Genomic DNA, 22710 nt, shown 5'->3' on the forward strand with positions numbered 1-22710 from the left:
ATAAGATTTAAACCAAAAATTGACAAACGACATACAATGAAAAGGGTATTTACAGATAAGGAACGACGAAAAGCATCGGTACGAATGAAGAGATACTGGGCCACTCGGAAGGGGAAAATACCAAAGAAGAGGACCAGAAATGATTGACTGCAGTGGTACAATGAGGCCGTAAAAGCAGAAGAAGAAGAAGAAGAAAATATAAAAAAATATAAAAAATTGTTTATACATATCATGAGATGGTTCAAATGGCTCTAAGCACTAGGGGACTTAACATTTGAGGTCATCAGACCCATAGACTTAGAACTACGTAAACCTAAGTAACCTAAGGACATCACACACATCCATGCCAGAGGCAGGATTCGAAACTGCGACCGTAGCAGCAGCGCGGTTCCGGACTGAAGCGCCTAGAACCGCTCGGCCACACCGGCCGGCACCGCTCGAAACATTAATATTTAAAATTTCACTTTATTGTCATTTTATTACCTTTGAGGAATACTAGGCTGCATCTAAATTTCGTGAGCAATGGTTTACCTCTGCATAACGAATCCGCCTTCATTAGATGTATTCACCACTGATAATGAGGACAACCGTCAGCTGTAGAATGGGAGAACTACGAGGGCAGTTCAATAAGTAATGCAACACATTTTTTTTCTCGGCCAATTTTGGTTGAAAAAACCGGAAATTTCTTGTGGAATATTTTCAAACATTCCCGCTTCGTCTCGTATAGTTTCATTGACTTCCGACAGGTGGCAGCGCTGTACGGAGCTGTTAAAATGGCGTCTGTAACGGATGTGCGTTGCAAACAACGGGCAGTGATCGAGTTTCTTTTGGCGGAAAACCAGGGCATCTCAGATATTCATAGGCGCTTGCAGAATGTCTACGGTGATCTGGCAGTGGACAAAAGCACGGTGAGTCGTTGGGCAAAGCGTGTGTCATCATCGCCGCAAGGTCAAGCAAGACTGTCTGATCTCCCGCGTGCGAGCCGGCCGTGCACAGCTGTGACTCCTGCAGTCTGGAAACCCGCGACCGCTACGTTCGCAGGTTCAAATCCTGCCTCGGGCATCGATGTGTGAGATGTCCTTAACTTAGTTAGGTTTAAGTAGTTCTAAGTTCTAGGGGACTAATGACCTCAGATGTTAAGTCCCATAGTGCTCAGAGCCATTTGAACCACTTTTGAGTTCGAGCGGTGGGACAAATTGCATTGACATCAGCAGGAGTAAGGGAAGAATAACGTGCAGGTCCAGACTTCTTAGATTAACGATTAAAATGAACTTCCTACTGTGTCGAATGAAAATTATTCCCGAAATATCATTCTGATGCTTGTCAATCGCAGAAGTCGCCGCTGGATAACGGAGAAGCTTTATGACGCAGGACCGTGAAAACATGAAATTGCAATGTTTTACAGGACAATAACAGTGACAACTGGACTTAGAAAAAAGAAAATTAGACTTCATATTCGACTTGTGAAAGATGTAAATGTACACTACATAGCGCACTGATGGCACGCGATTATCACATCACTTAGCGAATCGCTTCCAACGACTTAATTAGCTGAAACGTCAAATAATAGTAGTAGGAGGGGCTGACCACTTTGTCAGTAAATAAAAACATGGATAATATTAATTCAGGCTTGTTATTAATATCAAATTACGGACAATGAAGTATACAGGGACCTTTCAGGATGGCGGTCTGGATACAAAAGGGTAGCAAGGAGACGTCTTGTTTCGCTGTTTCTACAAAACATAAGATGAAGGAAAACGAACATAGATGTGTTTAGATTCAAAGATATAAATTTGGCTATACACAGTAATTCCTCATAATAGGCAGGGGGCTGCAGGCGACAGCAAACAATCTCAGGCGTTACGTAATAGGCCACGATACACTACGTTTTTACAATATTCAGAAAAATAAAATTACTGAAATAATTTTCTCACATGGTCTTGAATGAGAAGAACGATCGAATACCACAAATCCTGACGGATATACACTACTGTCCTTTAAAATTGCTAAACCAAGAAGAAATGAAGATGATAAACAGGTATTCATTGGACAAATATATTACACTAGAACTGACATGTGATTACATTTTCACGCAATTTGGGAGCATAAATACTGAGAAATCAGTACCCAGAGCAATCACCTCTGGCCGTAATAGCGGTCTTGATACGCCTGGGCATTGAGTCAAACAGAGCTTTGATGGCGTGTACAGGTGCTTCAACACGATACCGCAATTCATCAAAAGTAGTGACTGGCTTATTGTGACGAGCCAGTTGCTCGGCCACCATTGACCAGACGTTTTCAATTGCTGAGAGATCTGGAGAATGTGCTGGCCAGGGCAGCAGTCGAACATTTTCTGTATCCAGAAAGGCCCGTACAGGACCTGCAACGTGCGGTCGTGCATTATCCTACTGACATGTAGAGTTTGCAGGGATCGAATGAGGGGTAGAGCCACGGGTCGTAACACATCTGAAATGTAACGTACACTGGTCAAAGTGCCGTCAATGCGAGCAAGAGGTGACCGAGACGTGTAACCAATGGCACCCCCTACCATCACACCGGGTGATACACCAGTATGGCGATGACGAATACACGCTCCAAAGTGCGTTCACCGCGATGTCGCCCAACACGAATGCGACCATCATGAAGCTGTAAACAGAACATGTATTCATCCGAAAAAATGACGTTTTGCCATTCGTGCACCCAGGTTCGTGGTTGAGTACACCATCGCAAGCGCTCCTGTCTGTGATGCAGCGTCAAGAGTAACCGCAGCCATGGTCTCCGAGCTGATAGTCCATGCTGCTGCAAACGTTGTCGAACTGTTCGTGCAGGTGGTTGTTGTCTTGCAAACGTCTCCATCTGTTGACTCAGGGATCGAGACGTGGCTGCACGATCCGTTACAGCCATGCGGATAAGATGCCTGTCATCTCGACTGCTAGTGAAACGAGGCCGTTGGGATCGAGCACGGCGTTCCGAATTACCCTCCTGAACACACCGATTCCATATTCTGCTAACAGTCATTGGATCTCGACCAACGCGAGCAGCAATGTCGCGATACCATAAACCGCAATCGCGATAGGCTACAATCCGACCTTTATCACAACAACGTTTCACCAGGCAACGCCAGTCAACTGCTGTTTGTGTACGAGAAATCGGTTGGAAACTTCCCTCATGTCAGCACGTTGTAGGTGTGGCCACCGGTGCCAACCTTGTGTGAATGCTCTGAAAAGTCTACTGACTGGTTTGATGCGGCCCGCCACGAATTCCTTTCCTGTACTAATCTCTTCATCTCAGAGTAGCACTTGCAACCTACGTCCTCAATTATTTGCTTGACGTATTCCAATCTCTGTCTTCCTCTACAGTTTTTGCCCACTACAGCTCCCTCTAGTACCATGAAAGTCATTCCCTCATGTCTTAGCAGATGTCCTATCTTCCTGTCCCTTCTCTTTATCAGTGTTTTCCACATATTCCTTTCCTCTCCGATTCTGCGTAGAACCTCCTCATTCCTTACCTTATCAGTCCACCTAATTTTCAACATTCGTCTATAGCACCACATCTCAAATGCTTCGATTCTCTTCCGTTCCGGTTTTCCCACAGCCCATGTTTCGTTACCACACAATTTCTTCCTCAAATTAAGGCCGGTATTTGATATAAGTAGACTTCTTTTGGCCAGAAATGCCTTTTTTGCCATAGCGAGTCTGCTTTTGATGTCCTCCTTGCTCCGTCCGTCATTAGTTATTTTACTGCCTAGGTAGCAGAATTCCTTAACTTCATTGACTTCGTGACCATCAATCCTGATGTTAAGTTTCTCGCTGTTCTCATTTCTACTACTTCTCATTACCTTCGTCTTTCTCCGATTTACCCTCAAACCATACTGTGTACTCATTAGACTGTTCATTCCGTTCAGCAGATCATTTAATTCTTCTTCACTTTCACTCAGGATAGCAATGTCATCAGCGAATCCTATCATTGATATCCTTTCACCTTGTATTTTAATTCCACTCCTGAACCTTTCTTTTATTTCCATCATTGCTTCCTCGATGTACAGATTGAAGAGTAGGGGCGAAAGGCTACAGCCTTGTCTTAATCCCTTCTTAATACGAGCACTTCGTTCTTGATCGTCCACTCTTAATATTCCCTCTTGGTTGTTGTACATACTGTATATGACCCGTATATCCCTATAGATTACCCCTACTTTTTTCAGAATCTCGAACAGCTTGCACCATTTTATATTGTCGAACGCTTTTTCCAGGTCGACAAATCCTATGAAAGTGTCTTGATATTTCTTTAGCCTTGCTTCCATTATTAGCCGTAACGTCACAATTGCCTCTCTCGTCCCTTTACTTTTCCTAAAGCCAAACTGATCGTCACCTAGCGCATTCTCAATTTTCGTTTCCATTCTTCTGTATATTATTCTTGTAAGCAGCTTCGATGCATGAGCTGTTAAGCTGATTGTGCGATAATTCTCGCACTTGTCAGCTCTTGCCGTCTTCGGAATTGTGTGGATGATGCTTTTCCGAAAGTCAGATGGTATATCGCCAGACTCATATATTCTACACACCAACGTGAATAGTCGTTTTGTTGCCACTTCCCCCAATGATTTTAGAAATTCTGATGGAATGTTATCTATCCCTTCTGCCTTATTTGACCGTAAGTCCTCCAAAGCTCTTTTAAATTCCGTTTCTAATACTGGATCCCCTATCTCTTCTAAATCGACTCCTGTTTCTTCTTCTATCACATCAGACAAATCTTCACCCTCATAGAGGCTTTCAATATATTCTTTCCACCTATCTGCTCTCTCCTCTGCATTTAACAGTGGAATTCCCGTTGCACTCTCAATGTTACCACCGTTGCTTTTCATGTCACCAAAGGTTGTTTTGACTTTCCTGTATGCTGAGTCTGTCCTTCCGACAATCATATCTTTTTCGATGTCTTCACATTTTTCCTGCGGCCATTTCGTCTTAGCTTCCCTGCACTTCCTATTTATTTCATTCCTCAGCGACTTGTATTTCTGTATTCCTGATTTTCCCGGAACATGTTTATACTGCCTCCTTTCATCAATCAACTGAAGTATTTCTTCTGTTATCCATGGTTTCTTCGCAGCTACCTTCTTTGTACCTATGTTTTTCTTCCCAACTTCTGTGATGGCCCTTTTTAGAGATGTCCATTTCTCTTCAACTGTACTGCCTACTGCGCTATTCCTTATTGCTGTATCTATAGCGTTAGAGAACTTCAAACGTATCTCGTCATTCCTTAGTACTTCCGTATCCCACTTCTTTGCGTATTGATTCTTCCTGACTATTGCCTTGAACTTCAGCCTACTCTTCATCACTACTATATTGTGATCTGAGTCTATATCTGCTCCTGGGTACGCCTTACAATCCAGTATCTGATTTCGGAATCTCTGTCTGACCATGATGTAATCTAATTGAAATCTTGCCGCATCTCCCGGCCTTTTCCAAGTATACCTCCTCCTCTTGTGATTCTTGAACAGGGTATTCGCTATTACTAGCTGAAACTTGTTACAGAACTCAATTAGTCTTTCTCCTCTTTCATTCCTTGTCCCAAGCCCATATTCTCCTGTAACCTTTCCTTCTACTCCTTCCCCTACAACTGCATTCCAGTCGCCCATGATTTTCGTCCCGCTTTACATACTGCATTACCCTTTCAATATCCTCATGCACTTTCTCTATCTGTTCATCTTCAGCTTGCGACGTCGGCATGTATACCTGAACTATCGTTGTCGGTGTTGGTCTGCTGTCGATTCTGATTAGAACAACTCGGTCACTGAACTGTACACAGTAACAGACCGTCTGCCCTACCTTCCTATTCATAACGAATCGTACACCTGTTATACCATTTTCTGCTGCTGTTGATATTACCCGATGCTCATCTGATCAGAAATCCTTGTCTTCCTTCCACTTCACTGACCCCTACTATATCTAGATTGAGCCTTTGCATTTCCCTTTTCAGATTTTCTAGCTTCCCTACCACGTTCAAGCTTCTGACATTCCACGTCCCGACTCGTAGAACGTTATCATTTCGTTGATTATTCAATCTTTTTCTCATGGTAACCTCCCCCTTGACAGTCCCGTCCCGGAGATCCGAATGGGGGACTCTTCCGGAATCTTTTGCCAATGGAGAGATCATCATGACACTTCTTCAATTACAGGCCACATGTCCTGTGGATACACGTTACGTGTCTTTAATGCAGTGGTTTCCATTGCCTTCTGCATCCTCATGTCGTTGATCATTGCTGATTCTTCCGCCTTTAGGGGCAATTTCCCACCCCTAGGACAAGAGAGTGCCCTGAACCTCTATCCGCTCCTCCGCCCTCTTTGACAAGGTCGTCGGCAGAATGAGGCTGACTTCTTATGCCGGAAGTCTTCGGCCGCCAATGCTGATTATTAATCAAAATTTAGGCAGTGGCGGGGATCGAACCCGGGACCGAAGACGTTTTGATTATGAATCAAATACGCTACCCCTAGACCACGGGTACCCTCTGAAAAGCTAATCATTTGCATATCACAGCATTTTCCTCCTGTGGGTTAAATTTCGCGTCTGTAGCACGTCATCTTCGTGGTGTAGCAATTTTAATGGCCAGTAGCGTATAAAGTACGAGTGGATTTTGCTATCCACCTGCACACAAGATTCTGGAAAGAAAAATTATTCCTTTTCATTTGGCACAAGCGGTGACAATGAGAATTCACCCTGACTAATCATGACTTCGATTAGCAATCGCGTCCTACAGGACTGTAGCTGAGTACGTGAGCCAGGCATTGTTTAAGTCAAGAGCACGTAGCGATCGCACCCAACAAGTGTGAAGCAAAGTGATGAAACTGCAGCCTGCCTGCACATCCGAACAGTAGAAGATTCTGCACCAGAGCGCCTCCCTGCTCACGCGACGGTGCGTACCAACCGAAAACTCGCGGCAACCAGCCTGATTGGCTCCCGCACGTGCCTCGCGTAGTGACTGCAGCATGCAGCCAGAGAACAGCAACGTGTCTAAAAGTACGTGCCTCTTTGGAGAATGGCGAAGAGTAAGGAGTTGCGCGCGAATGAAACGTGGCAATACGCGTTTCAACCGTTCTTCAGTTTGGTAGTTGCCCATATTCCATTTTACGCCGGTTCTGTGGAGACCCTCTTTCAACATTACTGAAACATTTCGATTTTGTTCTTCTTCCGCTTTAATCACAGTATATGCACAATTCTGTAATCTAAACTGTTGTTATCGGAAATTACTTTTTCTAATTGCGGCCTATGTTTCATAGTAGGAATTTGTCTTGCGAGGAATACTCTCTTGCCTATGCCAGAATGCTTCTTGATTCCTACTTGCTTAATAGGTCATACGCCAGTAATACATAAATTTCATAGTTTACTGTTGCAATAAATACTTGAAAATCGGGTCGTTGGTTGTTTTTGGGGGAAGAGACCAAACATCGAGGTCATCGGTCTCATCGGATTAGGGAAGGACGGGGAAGGAAGTCGGCCGTGCCCTTTCAAGGGAACCATCCCGGCATTTGCCTGGAGCGATTTAGGGAAATCACGGAAAACCTAAATCAGGATGGCCGGACGCGGGATTGAACCGTCGTCCTCCCGAATTCGAGTCCAGTGTGCTGAAATCGGTTGGTAAACCGCCCATATCATACAGTTTTGGCAATGACTCTAGTCCCAATACTTATTACAAATTTATTGCTGGCATTATTGACCAAAGATCAGTCAAAGCTAAGTCAAATTCTGCTAAACTGTTTCTCCCATATCAACTTTCTCCTCCTCCTCTGTTACGCTTCCAAACAGTTTTTCTTCCATCGTACAGATTATCGGTATTTCACGTCGTTAATATAATCTTGTTCTGCAATTAACAGATTTCTCTCTTCTGGCCGTAGGATAACCCCTTATTTTCTGCACATTCGATGGATCTTTACCTTTCCTGCATTCTAAATTTATTAAAATGTGCCGTCACAAAGTATGAATTAACCTGTTCGAACTTTCTGCAAATGTCATTCCCTAGCGACTTTACTGTTGGCTTCCTATGTCGTTCTTGATACAGTTACATTATTTGTGTTCCTACTGCAAGTTGTATCGAAATATGAAGAACAGGATTGCACTGAAAGCTGTTCACATTGGTCGCGTACTGTTGCTGTTTAGTGTGCTTACGTAAGGATTTTTGAGCGAGAGTCGGGCTAGCATGTCGTTAAAAGAGAATTTTAGACACATCTTCATTCGTGAGTCGTTTCCAATGCTGATATAGAAGAACAGCCGTGGTTTTATGTGTTTTCAGCGTTACTTCATTCGATATTTTTAGTCCATCAGAGGGTCGTCTGAATTTATAAATTTTTTTTACCAGTATTAGCAATTTAAATCTAGATGAGAGAACCAATATTCGCGTTATCGCTTCGGAAATTTTATGTTGGAGGGGAAGATATCTGTCGAAAAGCTGGACACTATAAAGAATTTTTCTGATTTCCGTTTTATTAATATTTGAAGCTTTTGCTTGTTATAAGAAGCAGGCTATATGAATTCGTTAAATATCTTCCAACAAAGTCCAAATTGAGATTTTTTTTACATGAAATAAGGAACTGTAAAATATACCATCTGGTAATTTCTACGCATCTGACGCGTGTCGCTATATTTAATAAATATTGTAGCTTTGGTATTCGCAAGAACTGGACTGTTGAATAGCTACTATGCTACAGATACCTTTCTAAAATTTAAACCCTCTTCAGGAAACGATCTACGCTTTTATGTAGACCAGAAATTAAAGCCAGCATGAATGTGGACCCACTGTTCCACCAGAGTGCCCTGCCCCTTCAATAAACAATACTTAGATGGATGTCACACTGTGTAGCGGCAAAGAAAATTGAAGTAGTCCAGTAGCTGTAGAATAACTGACTCAGTATTGATCATAGGAACAACGATCATGACAAAGATCGACCATACCTGATATTTCAGTGCACGTATGGTACTAGTCAGGTCATTCAGACCATACGCTTGAGGCACATTACCTGTCTAGCGGTGAAGTAGGCTATTATTCACAGAACTCCACGTATGAGGACCACGATTACAGTAAGGCTGATGTCACTGCGACGGAAGCTTTTGGTTTTCGTGATGCAGGAGGCATAGGTTAAAGTTAGATATAGTGGGAATTAGTGAGGTTGGGTGGCAGGAGGAACGAGACTTCTGCTGAGGTGAATGTAGGGGGGAATGATGCAGGAGTAGGCTTAATAATGAATAAACAAGCAGAAGCGCGAATAAGATACTAGGAACAGCATAGTGAAGGCATTATTGCAATCAAGATAGACACGACATCCACGCCTTCCACAGTAGTACAAGTTTGTATGACAACTAGCTCCGCAGATGACGAAGAGATTCGAGAAATGTATGATGAGATAAAAGAAATTATTCAGATTGTGAAGGGAGATGAAAATTTAATAGTCATGTGGGACTGGACTCATAGTAGGAAAAGGAAGAGCAGGAAACGTATTACGTGAATATGGATTGGGGGTAAGAAACGAAAGAGGAAGCCGCCTGGTAGAATTTTGCACAGAGCGCAACTTAATCATAGCTAATACTTGGTTCAAGTATCATAAAAGAAGATTGTATACACGGAAGAAGCCTGGAGATACAGACAGATTTCAGATAGATTATGTAATGGTAAGACAGAGATTTAGGAACCAGGTTTTAAATTGTAAGACATTTCCAGGGGCAGATGTGGACTCTGACCACAATCTATTGGTTATGAACTGTAGATTAAAACTGAAGAAACTGCAAAAAGGTGGGAATTTAAGGAGATTGGATCTGGATAAACTGACTAAATCAGAGGTTGTAAAGAGTTTCAGGGAGAGCATAAGGGAACAATTGACAGAAACGGGGGAAAAATACAGTAGAAGAAGAATGGGTAGTTTTGGGGGATGAAGTAGTGAAGGCAGGAGAGGATCAAGTAGGTAAAAAGACGAGAGCTAGTAGAAATCCTTGGAAAACAGAAAATATATTGAATTTGATTAATGAGAGGAGAAAATATAAAAATGCAGTAAATGAAGCAGGCAAAAAGGAATACAAACGTCTCAAAAATGAGGTCGACAGGAAGTGCAAAATGGTTAAGCAAGGAAGGCTACAGGACAAATGTAAGGATTTAGAGGCATATATCACTAGAGGTAAGATAGATACTCCTACAGGAAAATTAAAGAGACCTTTGAACAAAAGAGAACCGCTCGTATGAATATCAAGATCTCAGATGGAAAACGAGTTCTAAGCAAATAAGGGAGGCAGAAAGATGGAACGAGTATAAGAGGGCCTGTACAAGGGCGATGTATTTGAGGGCAATGTTATTGAACTGGTAGAGGGCGTAGATGAAGAAGAGATGGGAGATACGATAATACGTGAAGAATCTGATACAGCACTGAAAGACCTAAGTCGAAACAAGGCCCCAGGAGTAGACAACAAAACTGCCATCTGGTGAGCAAGATGTATGAGATAGACTTCAAGAAGAAGGTATTAATTCCAATCGCAAAGAGAGCAAGTGTTGTAGGTGCAAAAATTACCTAAATATTAGTTTAATAAGTCACGGCTGCAAAATACTAACACGAATTCTTTACAGACGAATGGAAAAGCTGGTAGAAGCCTACCTCGGGAAAGATCAGTTTGGGTTCCTTGTAAATGTTGGAACACAAGAGGCAATACAGACACTGTTGGTAGGACACATTCTGAGGCATCAAGGGATCACCAATTGAGTATTTGAGAGAAGCGCGGAGGGCAAAAACCCTAGATATGAATAGACTAAGCCGACTCAGAAAGCTGTAGGTTGCAGTAGTTACTCGGAGATGAAGAAGCTTGCGCAGGATGGAGTGGCATGGAGAGCTGCATGAAACCAGTTTCTGGAATGAAGATCAGAACAACAACAACAACAACAAGAGGGTAATTTCATAGGGGCGTGAAAAAATTTAAGAGGACATAGAGGATGCTCTATTGGACAGTTTGAGGTAGGGAGAAGCTAGCGTAAGGGGTAACAGTAGTAAAATCACCTTACTGTGTACTTTTTTTACTGCAAGCGTGACACCAGCGAAAAAGACTCTGACGCATCCTGACAAATATCGCTGGTGTGTTTCGGAGGCAGCTACAATTATGGCAACTATTTACATCTCCCTATCCATTGGGGTTTCATACACAATTGACTTTAGATATCCCCATAGCAAATAAAGGGATTCAGGTCAGGTGACCTCGTAGGCCATGGAATAGGCTTCCCCTTCAAATCCAGCGATCAGGAAATGCGCCACTGAGATGGTTGCAGTCATCCACACTGAAGTGAGGCGGAGCACCTGTTGATGTATCCACATCCTCTCACGAACAGGCAATGGTACGTTCTCCAGCAACTCAGGTAGCACTCTTTCCACGATCCTCAAGTACAGGTAGCCATTCAGACAGCGAACTAGAAGATATAGCCAAACGAGATCGTCAATTACAATGCTTGCGCAGATATTCACAGTGTAACGTGACTCCATTAAAGTGCAGGGGTTACCCTCATCCTACACATGGCTATTCCTGGTGTTTGAAATACCATCACATTCAAATGAGCCCTCTTCAGTAAACAGTGCGATTTAGACGAGATCTGGTCCATCAGTCCACTGTGGAGCAATCACAGACACAATGCAATCCTTGGGGCAATGTCAGTCACAAACATTGCATGGACTCGTTGTGGTCAAACGGGTGAAACTGTTGTTCCTGGAGTACTCGCCAGAGGCTAGTATGTACGGCATCCATTTCACATGCAAGACGAAGAGTGCTTGTGGTGGGACCCGATGCAACACGTTCCAGCGCCTTCTTTTCAAAATCAGGTGTGCGAGTGGTCCTCATGTTGCTAGGTATCCCGTTTATTAGTTCCGGTGAACCGGTCTCACGCATTCGTCGATCGAGAGAAATAAACACACGTCGTGTCGGATGATGCCAGTCAGGAACTCGTTCCCTGCACAGCCTTTCAGCAGCGCGAGTATTGCAACGTACTTCCCCATACAGAAGGTGCAGGTCAATGAGTTCTAAGAATCTGTACCGACAGCGCTCCGTCGTATTGCACTGTACGCCTCTGAATAGTACTGAGTGACGAATGGGTTTGCCGTTGAGTCATACCGGTTCTGTCTTGGAACGATGTAAATACGACACAACAGAGCCATCTTATGGACAAGCAACATAAATCAGGCTCGTCCTCTTTGTTTCCTTGCAGGAATTAAAGAATGTATATGTAAATAAACAGCACAGTATGTGTAAACTTGTACTAGTGTGAGTTGTATTATTTTTGTGATTCTTGAGTTTCTCCTGGCATATTCAATAATCAAAATATCCACGGGTGTACTGCCGGTCTACAGTGTTCAACGGGCACAATATTTCGGCGATCATACATGTCGCCATCATCAGGTGAACTGACGGACTGAGGTCCTGTGAACGTGCCGGCACGGAGATCCGTACGCTATGGCTGCTCAGAGGGAACTGGGTTCGGTCGCTCCCTCCGCTGTCCGCGCCCCGCGCCACGGTCGCGCGGTGGAACAGATTGCGACGGCGTCTGAGATGACGTCGGAGTGATGGCTCTGTCCGCCGTGGTCGTCTCAACTATACGTTTGATCGATTTACTCTCGATTAACCCAATCGCTGGTTCCCAAGCCTTGCTAAGATTATAGCCACAGTCACGGTTTATGAGGTCGTCATTGGTGCGAAATTCGATGGCCTCTCTAACAACGCTGTCCCAGTATCTCGACGTCTGTACCAGAATCCTCGTGCGGTCATACGCCATGCCGTGATTTTCCGGCAAACAATGTTCAGCGACCGTCGACTTGCTCGGATACATTAGTCGAGTGTGCCTCTGGTGTTCACGGCATCGGTCCTCGACGGTACGCATCGTCTGAGCAATATACGACTTGCCACATTGACACGGAATCTGGTACACGCCGGCCTTCCTCAAACCGAGGTCATCTTTGGCGCTCCCCACCAGTGCACGAGTTTTATTCGGAGGACAAAACACAGTTCCGACCCGGGTATCTTCAGGATGCGGGCGATTTTCCCCGAGAGTGCGCCTGTATATGGAATAAACGCAGTGCCTACCTCCTCCCTCGTGTTTTCATCCATCTCCACAGGTTGTGCTGTAGTGGGTGGGCGGAGAGCACGTTGAATCTGCCACTCTGAGTACCCATTTTTTCGAAATACAGTTCTCAGATGTTCCAATTCCTGGGGTAGACTCTCTGCGTCAGAGATAGTGCGCGCCCTATGTACTAGACTTTTGAGTACCCCATCCTCTGTGAAGGGTGGTGGCAGGTGTCTGCGTGCAAATACAGATCAGTGTGCGTTGTCTTCCGATACACCCCATGACCTAGGGTGCCGTCAGCCCTTCTCTTGACCAAGACGTCATTGTGCTACTAATGGTGAGTATCAAAGGCGGTGCCGCAGTATTTATTGTATTCAAATCGACACAACGAGAGTGGTGGGCCCTAGGCGCAGGCTCAGAAGTCTTTATCTTCCCATGTTTACCTGTACGTGCCAATCCTTCATCTCATAGCGGTCCTCGCATCCAACGTCCACAATGATTTGTGAGATGTATTCCAATCTACTCCTACAGTTCTTACCCTCTAGAGCTTTCCTTACAAAGGAACAGGAACTTCTATTGAAACGTTTGTACATAGACGTATCTCACATTCCCAATCCCGCCTGTGGCCGCAGTCGATTGTGTCGCTCTTGGTTTGCACACAACAGCGCTTGCAGCCATTCGGAGGGGGGGGGGGTTAATCAGTCATTTAGCTCAACAAGTAATTGACTTGTGTAGTATACGTGTATCAGCCCGCCCGGCTAGCTGTGCAGTCTAACGCGCTGCTTTCCGAGAGGGAAGGCATGCCGGTCTCCGGCACGAATCCGCCCGGCGGATTAGTGTCGAGGTCCGATGTGCCGGCTAGTCTGTGGATGGTTTTTAAGACGGTTTTCCATCTGCCTTGGCGAATGCGGGCTGGTTCCCCTTATTCCAACTCCGTTACATTATGGCGGCAATTGCTCCGTAAACACTGTCTCCACGTAGGCGTACACCATAATTACTATACCACACAAACATTTGGGGTTACACTCGTCTGGTATGAGACGTTCCTGGCGGTTCCACTGAGGGCTGAAACGCACAATAACCTTGGCTTCGGTGTGGGGCGGCGGTGGGGTGAGTGGACTGCTGTAGCCTGTTGTGGGGTTGTGTACCACCGAGCGCTAGGGTGGGGGCAAAGCCTCTCCGTCGTTTCTAGCTCCCCAGTTCAGTACAACATAATACGTGTGTCAGTATTGTCAGAGAACAAAAATGAACAAAACTATTAATGTTTTGGAATTTTTAAATTGCGTGGCTTCCAAGTTAAGAACACGTTGTCCAACGGAATAAGATGTAGGACATGATGACACTTTCGCAATTTTTTCGGTGAGCCCCAGTTCAATACAAAACAATATGTGTGTCAGTATTGTCAGACAACAAAAATGTGCAAAACAATTAATCTTTTGGACTTTTTACATTGCGTGGCTTCCAAGTTAAGAACACGTTGTCCAACGGAATAAGATGTAGGACATGATGATGACACTTTCGCAATTTTTTCGGTGAGCCCCAGTTCAATACAAAACAATATGTGTGTCAGTATTGTCAGACAACAAAAATGAGCAAAACAATTAATCTTTTGGACTTTTTATATTGCGTGGCTTCCAAGTTAAGAACACGTTGTCCAACGGAATAAGATGTAGGACATGATGATGACACTTTCGCAATTTTTTCGGTGAGCGTGACTATTCGGAGATGTAAATTCATTTTACTGCGCTACTGAAGTTACATTGCATAGGCCTTTATGAACTATAACGCGATTATGTGGAGAAGAAAACACGTAATGAACACCCATTTCGAGGAAACAATGCTGTCAAAGAAGTGGAGACAAAACAACACATTTTATCTCAAGTTGATGTAGCAAGGAATGAAGGAAAATGCGTCTATTACTGGCACCTGAAATATTTGGCAGTGCAAAAAAGCAAAAGAAAGTGGACACACATCTCAAGCAAAAATACAAAATGTGCCCTAGACACATCACTGCTTTCATGCCAGCCAGAGATGTGCAGGAAGACCAAGATATTCGCCAGTCTAGGGCCCGTTTAGTCGGAGAAGTAAACCAGAAACCTGCAGGTTTCCAGATGCACCCACGCTGCATTCGGAATGCTGATCAGAGTAAATGAAATTATGAACTAACTTCTGGAGCCACACTACAAGAGAAAGGGGAAAAATTAACAGTTGCCTTGGTACTGCACACGATGCAACTCATGTTTATGCAATAGCTCTTGGACTTTCAATGAGTGGACATATATCAAAAAATCGTATACTTCTCTTCAGTAAAAATCTTTCGGCCCGAAAGTTAAAATGGCTATTGAAGACAATCGTCCGCTAAACATACATTTGGAGGCTAGAACAAGCAGACAGATGAAAGAAGACTGTATCAAATCGTTGTTTGAGAATGTTGTTAATGACGGGGTATGTATACTACTTCATAATTCTGGTACGCAATAATAGTAAATTATTTATTTGTGAGTAAAGACGTAGAACGCTAAAATCAACAAAACACCTACAGCCTTTGGATGTAAACTTCTTCTGGCGATATGAAATATACGGAAGAAGGATAATACAGTCCATAAGGACTCTCTGCAGTGACTACAAAATGGAGTTTTCATAGTGAATATCAGTTGTGAGCTCCCGTGTATCAGCCGATGCTTCACTATTCCTGGCAAGCGGCTGTGTGGAATAACCCCGCACAAGTTGCTGAATTCAAGAATGTGATTCAAGTGTCATTTTATTTTGCAGCTCAAGAATGTGTTTCTTTTGCCAAAAGTGCCTATTGTGATTCTGCATATTGTCTCACGCATTTTGTTCATGAACCTCATATTACATTTCTATAGACCGATTGTGGCGAAACTAAGAGTAAGACCGTCTAATGCTTTCACCATCCTAATGAAACTGCTATGTTAAGATACTAAATACAATTAGAACAATGAATTCCTATTTGGGCAAAAAGCTTTCCCTTATTAGTACCATGGCATTCATTGACGTTCTGTCATTCACTCTTCTTACTGTCAGCGTTTTCCACATATTTCTTTCGTCTTTGATTTTGCGGAGAACTTCCTCATTTCTTATCTCTGATCCTAGCATTCAGCATTCTTCTATATCACCACATTTCAAACGTTTCGATTATCTTATTTTCTGGGTCCTTCCGAGTTACGACTGACCTCTACTTTCACTGTCACCGAAGTTTTTTTGGCGCTATTATCTGCTCAGTCTGTCCTTCGGCTACTATTTCCTTTTAAATTTCTTCAAATGTTCGTTTTAGCCATTTCGCTTTATCCTCCCTGCACTTCCTTTTCCTTTAATTCCCAACTGAGTGAAGTTTCTGTTTTTCTGTCTTTATCTTAACATCTCTGTATTTCCTTCTTTTGTCGGGCTATTGAAATGTTTATTCTGTTTGCTTAACTCTTTTGCAGCTGTCATCTTTGTAAGTATATTTGTCGGTCGAACTTCAGTGATAATAGGTTTTAGAGATTTTTATTTATCTTCATCTAGCTTGCCTAGAGTGGTATTCGTTGTCTCGGTACTTAAAGCCTCAGTGAACTTCAGTCGCATTATCACTACTGCAGTTCTTGAAGTACTGACTCTTCCTGACGATTCTCTTCATCCTGCTCTTCATCGTCATTAATTGTGATCTGACAATGTTTTAATGAATGCCTTACAGTGCAGTATCTGATTTCGAAATCTATGTCTTAGCATAATGTAATCCAGCGTGTAGCTTCCTGTGCCCCAGGCCTTATACGGGTATATCTCCTCCTCTTGTGATTCTTAAACAGTTTAGTTGCTGTTACTAGATTAAGTAAGTTGCTGTTAGCTATAAATACGAAAATTACTTCACTTTTTCAGCGAATCAGGGATGCACCATAGCCATATCTTATTCAGAAATAGTTGGGGATTATCGTGGATCCGCTAAGCCACATCCATTAACCTATGAAAACAGGACACTGCGCTAAAGTATTTGACATTGATGTAGGTGCCCTTGAATAGCAGCACGACGCATACAAAAATACTTTGTCAGGTGTGAGATTACTACAGTCCGATAGCCGGCGACTCAATTCAGTATATTCTCACACAATTTTCATTTATGGTAATGGTGCATTTGTTTGGTTAATTGTCAACAAAAATGTATTCATTGCGTGTATGAGCTCAATATAGTTACTGCACAGTTTCATTGTTCAGCACCACCATGTACACTCCTGGAAATGGAAAAAAGAACACATTGACACCGGTGTGTCAGACCCACCATACTTGCTCCGGACACTGCGAGAGGGCTGTACAAGCAATGATCACACGCACGGCACAGCGGACACACCAGGAACCGCGGTGTTGGCCGTCGAATGGCGCTAGCTGCGCAGCATTTGTGCACCGCCGCCGTCAGTGTCAGCCAGTTTGCCGTGGCATACGGAGCTCCATCGCAGTCTTTAACACTGGTAGCATGCCGCGACAGCGTGGACGTGAACCATATGTGCAGTTGACGGACTTTGAGCGAGGGCGTATGGTGGGCATGCGAGAGGCCGGGTGGACGTACCGCCGAATTGCTCAACACGTGGGGCGTGAGGTCTCCACAGTACATCGATGTTGTCGCCAGTGGTCGGCGGAAGGTGCACGTGCCCGTCGACCTGGGACCGGACCGCAGCGACGCACGGATGCACGCCAAGACCGCAGGATCCTACGCAGTGCCGTAGGGGACCGCACCGCCACTTCCCAGCAAATTAGGGACACTGTTGCTCCTGGGGTATCGGCGAGGACCATTCGCAACCGTCTCCATGAAGCTGGGCTACGGTCCCGCACACCGTTAGGCCGTCTTCCGCTCACGCTCCAACATCGTGCAGCCCGCCTCCAGTGGTGTCGCGACAGGCGTGAATGGAGGGACGAATGGAGACGTGTCGTCTTCAGCGATGAGAGTCGCTTCTGCCTTGGTGCCAATGATGGTCGTATGCGTGTTTGGCGCCGTGCAGGTGAGCGCCACAATCAGGACTGCATACGACCCAGGCACACAGGGCCAACACCCGGCATCATGGTGTGGGGAGCGATCTCCTACACTGGCCGTACACCACTGGTGATCGTCGAGGGGACACTGAATAGTGCACGGTACATCCAAACCGTCATCGAACCCATTGTTCTACCATTCCTAGACCGGCAAGGGAACTTGCTGTTCCAACAGGACAATGCACGTCCGCATGTATCCCGTGCCACCCAACGTGCTCTAGAAGGTGTAAGTCAACTACCCTGGCCAGCAAGATCTCCGGATCTGTCCCCCATTGAGCATGTTTGGGACTGGATGAAGCGTCGTCTCACGCGGTCTGCACGTCCAGCACGAACGCTGGTCCAACTGAGGCGCCACGTGGAAATGGCATGGCAAGCCGTTCCACAGGACTACATCCAGCATCTCTACGATCGTCTCCATGGGAGAATAGCAGCCTGCATTGCTGCGAAAGGTGGATATACACTGTACTAGTGCCGACATTGTGCATGCTCTGTTGCCTGTGTCTATGTGCCTGTGGTTCTGTCAGTGTGATCATGTGATGTATCTGACCCCAGGAATGTGTCAATAAAGTTTCCCCTTCCTGGGACAATGAATTCACGGTGTTCTTATTTCAATTTCCAGGAGTGTATTTGTAAGATTCACTTTCGTGAGACCATACTTAGTGTTTTAATCGTTTTTCTATAGTTCGTCTGTTAGGTGACAGCGAACAATTTATACCTACACATGAATGATTCGTCATAATGCTAAAATGTTGTTTAAAACACTTAAAGTTTATTATCGTGGTGTAACTACCGTATTTTTTATGGTTCACTTGGTATAAGATAGAAAGCAAGTATCTGTTATTGTACCTGATAGTTAATATGATATACAACAATTGTATTTTGGGGGTTTATTTGTCGTAAGACAATGATCAGATTATTTATTACGTGATGTGATCAACATTACTGGCCGATCGTGGTGGCCGAGCGGTTCTAGGCGCTTCAGTCTGGAACCGTGCGACTGCTACGGTCGCAGGTTGGAATCCTGCCTCGGGCATGGACGTGTGATGTTCTTAGGTTAGTCAGGTTTAAGTAGTTCTAAGTTCTAGGGGACTGATGACCACAGATGTTGAGTCGCATAGTGCTCAGAGCCATTTTCAACCAACATTACAAAACGTTAACGCCATCCCTTGTGCCACCTTCCAGGCTTATATATCACATCGCACTGACGCTATGCTTTATCTGCTATATCCTGCTTTTGCAAATTTCTACCTGTCTTCACGTATTGCTGTTTCTGTCACAAGAGTAATATTGTTACAAAAGACCGCTAGATTTTTAATGGTATGCTCACAGTGTGGTACAGCTCACAAGCACTGAATAGCAGGTCGCACACTGTGCATGATCACAAGATTTGGCAGATGCTAATTTGTTACTATTTATCGAGCTGTGTATTAGATGCACACTCATCTGGTGTATTCCTATCTTTAGGTATATTAGATATTGTTCTTTGTTTTATACACTGATGCTTATGTCTACAAAATTGTTACACGCCATACATCCATTCTGTCATTTTGCGTATAACCTCATAAATTTGTTTTGTCTTATGTATGGAATGTCAGTACACCGACTTTAACGTTTTTGTATGTGTACTGACGGATACTAAATTACACATTTGTTGTAATATATTAGTCTATTGTACAGCTAGATGTTCACTCGCTTTAATTACTTTTTAATACATTTACATCATCTTGCGATGAAAATCTTCTCCAATCCCCATACATCACTTGGATATTTGTTAAATAATAAGCTGGGTGACGTAACAGATATAATAGAATGTTTCTAGAATGAAATTTTCACTCTACAGCGGAGTGTGCGCTGATATGAAACTTCCTTGCAGATTAAAACTGTCTGCCGGACCGAGACTCGAACTCGGGACCTTTGCCTTTCGCGGGCAAGTGCTCTACCAACTGAGCTACCCAAGCACGACTCACGCCCCGTCCTCACAGCTTTACTTCTGCCAATACTTCGTCTCCTACCTTCCAAACTTTACAGAAGCTCTCCTACGAACCTTGCAGAACTAGCACTCCTGAAAGAAAGGATATTGTGGAGACATGGCTTAGCCACAGCGTGGGGGATGTTTTTAGTGAAATTTTCACTCTACAACGGAGTGTGCGCTGATATGAAACTTCCTGGCAGATTAAAACTGTGTGCCGGACCAAGACTCGAACCTCTGGACCTTTGCCTTTCGCGGGCAAGTGCTCTACCAACTGAGCTACCCAAGCACGACTCACGCCCCGTCCTCACGAGGTACTGGCAGAAGTAAAGCTGTGAGGATGGTGCGTGAGTCGTGCTTGGGTAGCTCAGTTGGTAGACCACTTGCCCACGAAAGGCAAAGGTCCCCAGTTCGAGTCTCGGTCCGGCACACAGTTTTAATCTGCCAGGAAGTTTCATATCAGCGCACACTCCGCTGTAGAGTGAAAATTTCATTCTAGAAACATCCCCCAGGCTGTGGCTAAGCCATGTCTCCACAATATCTTTTCTTTCAGGAGTGCTAGTTCTGCAAGGTTCGCAGGAGACCTTCTGTAAAGTTTGGAAGGTAGGAGACGAGGTACTGGCAGAAGTAAAGCTGTGAGGACGGGGCGTGAGTCGTGCTTGGGTAGCTCAGTTGGTAGAGCACTTGCCCGCGATAGGCAAAGGTCCCGAGTTCGAGTCTCGGTCCGGCACACAGTTTTAATCTGCCAGGAAGCTTTATAATAGAATGTTATTTGTCACTCAAAACTAAGTTATGTCACTCAACTGTATCAGTACTTCTGTATTTCAGAACATAAGATTTTCTTTAACACCGCATAAGACTGCCACTGGACGGCTTGTTTCCATAATTCTTTGATGTTTACAATGAATTAGTTTGCACTCGGCTGCCATCAAGTAATGTAGACCGAGTACTTTGTACCCATGTTTGACAAATTCAGTTTCGTTTTACCTCAGAATGCGTTATAGATATTTTCATGAGATCTGCCTCTCTTCGTTCTTTTATGATGTGCATTTCATGCATTTTATCGATGTTTTTCACTGAGTGCTTGCTTCTTCCGTTTGTACGAAGTAAGTTTTATGTAACGGCACCAATTTATTTTTCACACCTCTGAACAGTCTACACCAGTGGTTCCCAACAGGTGGTCCGCGGACCCCAGGGGTCCGCGAGCTATGCCAGAGGGGTCCGCAAGTTGCTATTAGAATAAAAAATATATTAAACATATTTCGTATGATAACAGAGCTTTTGTTTTGGCCGCTCAATATCTTTTCAATAATGAATATGTCAATGTTTTTTCTAAGATCCAAAAATAGAAAACGTGTAAAAAGATTCTTAATTTGGCTTTTTTAGGTACTTGATACTGTGGTATGACAAAGTACCAATCATGCTCGATGAGGGGGTCCGCGAAAAAATTGTGTTGGGAACCCCTGGTCTACACTATCCGGAAACTCAACTTCTACAATCCTATCGTTTCCCATATACTTTTTAGTCCCCATATGCAGCCGCGCTTTCCAACACAATCCACCACCTCTACACGTATAAACCCACCATATACTTGAGCCGCATTCCCCTCCCAGTCCATGAACTCCACCCCAACATTTACCTGCCCAACCAGCTGTAAGTCCACCTCAACCATTCTACCTCATCAAGGCTTCTTCTCCCTCCCCTTCTAACATTTCCTTACCCCCTTTTCTCCCCAACTAACTTTCTTTCTCCATCTCCTTTTCCCAACAGTTATTAGCGTCACCAATTTCCCAGTCTATTCTGCAACCCTCTTGTGCCCCAACAGTCACGCCTACTACATCGCTGCTATGCACCACAACTCCATTCCTACACCACCACATTCCTACCCTCCTTACCTTTCAAACTTTTCCCCTTCAACAACAGGCCCCCCTATCACAGGGCAGGCCTTTCCAGTTTTCAGTGACAGGAAAGTACTTCTTTAATATACCAGTGTTTCGACGTCATGTTTTAAATGTTTCTAAACGTGTACTTATTGGTTTCGTTTTAGATTTTGTTATTACTGAATTCCCAGTACAAGTAGTCATATCTCTAGCACATTAGAAAACTTCTATTTTATTTTTCACTTTTTAGAAAGTTTTAAATTCAGTATAAGTATCTCCTCTATCTGTTCCTTGTTTTTTCGTCTCATTTAATTTTTATTGTGAACTGCCTGAAGAGGGGCACCTGTACCAGTGACAGCCACCCACATCCATCCTCCCCCCATCGGCACATCCCCACAGGTGGATGAAATGCACTGACGTCCAAAATGAAAGTAACAAACCAATGTTTCCTCGTTATGTATCTAATTCACAAAATACTCATGCAAACTGTCAGAAGATCTCCGTACTATCGGTTTCTGCACGGAAGATGGAATTTCATTCGACGGAAAACCACACCACCTCAGGGCACCTGTCAAACGGATTAGTGTTTGCCGGGTAGTCCGACATCCACAAGTCTCTGTGTACACAGTCAGAGACAGTGCAGTATGACACAGAGAAGACGTATGCCAGACTCTCTGTGGTGGAAATCAACTGGAAGAATGGAAGCAGGACAGTCGCAAACTCATGTGGTTCGATGGCTTAAAGTGAATCGTCCTGTTGTTGCTCGGATGTGGCGACAG

General features: G+C 44.1%; 1 non-coding gene across 1 annotated transcript; it reads right to left on the reverse strand.

Moving 5' to 3' along the window:
- Positions 1-19966: 19966 nt before the first annotated feature.
- Trnas-cga (transfer RNA serine (anticodon CGA)) lies at positions 19967-20041 on the reverse strand. Its single transcript has one exon. It is a non-coding gene; the product is annotated as a tRNA-Ser (tRNA).
- Between the last annotated feature and the right edge of the window lie 2669 nt (positions 20042-22710).

The sequence above is a fragment of the Schistocerca nitens genome, chromosome 9 (assembly GCF_023898315.1).
Source record: "Schistocerca nitens isolate TAMUIC-IGC-003100 chromosome 9, iqSchNite1.1, whole genome shotgun sequence".
Lineage (NCBI taxonomy): Eukaryota > Metazoa > Arthropoda > Insecta > Orthoptera > Acrididae > Schistocerca > Schistocerca nitens.